We start from the raw sequence: 756 nt of genomic DNA on the forward strand, positions 1-756 counted from the left end.
AATAAATAAATAAATTAACGAGTCAGTTTTAACCAGAGTAATTCCCCATTAAAGCCCAATTTGTTTGGCAGGAGCCACGCCTCCTCAATACTTTGTAAACGGATCTGTTATAAGTGGAGTGCACCTGTATATACAGTACATACATACATACTGTGGGCCATATTCCCTGAATATGATCATACATGAACGTGTATTACAAATGTAACTGGATTCATTAATGAAACTGTGTGTCTTGAGAAACAGGCCAAACTGCTGTGTCTTGAAAGGGGCCTCTGGTTTGCAGACAGACTGAACTATGTGGCCTACTGATTAGGGGACCGGCGCCTGAACTGGATTCGGCTGAGCGGACAGTTGAATTATGTATAGATAATTCACACGTGCAACAACAATCGTTTTGACACAAGATAGAAATAAACTAGAGATGTCACAGAGAAAAAGTAGCTACTCAGCAGGGTGAGAAAGACTATAAATATCTGAGCAAAACTTAACATTTTGGGCTGCACACTGAATGCTAAACAAGGTGCTGTCACTCTGCTAAGCAAAGCTGGGTCTGTGCAGCCGAGGTCCCAACATATCGCACAATTCCAATAGGACTTCACTGACAAAGCGGTATCTTGAAAGAAAACAGTGTTTCATGCTTTGTGCAAAGAAGTCATAATGATCCCCAAACATTCCCTCACGGCAAAAAGCAACGTTAGCAAGGTCTTCCTAAAGGGCGAGATCAGCCATTTTCAAGACGTTTACAATGATTCTGTG

Source organism: Polyodon spathula, chromosome 38 (assembly GCF_017654505.1).
Source record: "Polyodon spathula isolate WHYD16114869_AA chromosome 38, ASM1765450v1, whole genome shotgun sequence".
Taxonomy (NCBI): domain Eukaryota; kingdom Metazoa; phylum Chordata; class Actinopteri; order Acipenseriformes; family Polyodontidae; genus Polyodon; species Polyodon spathula.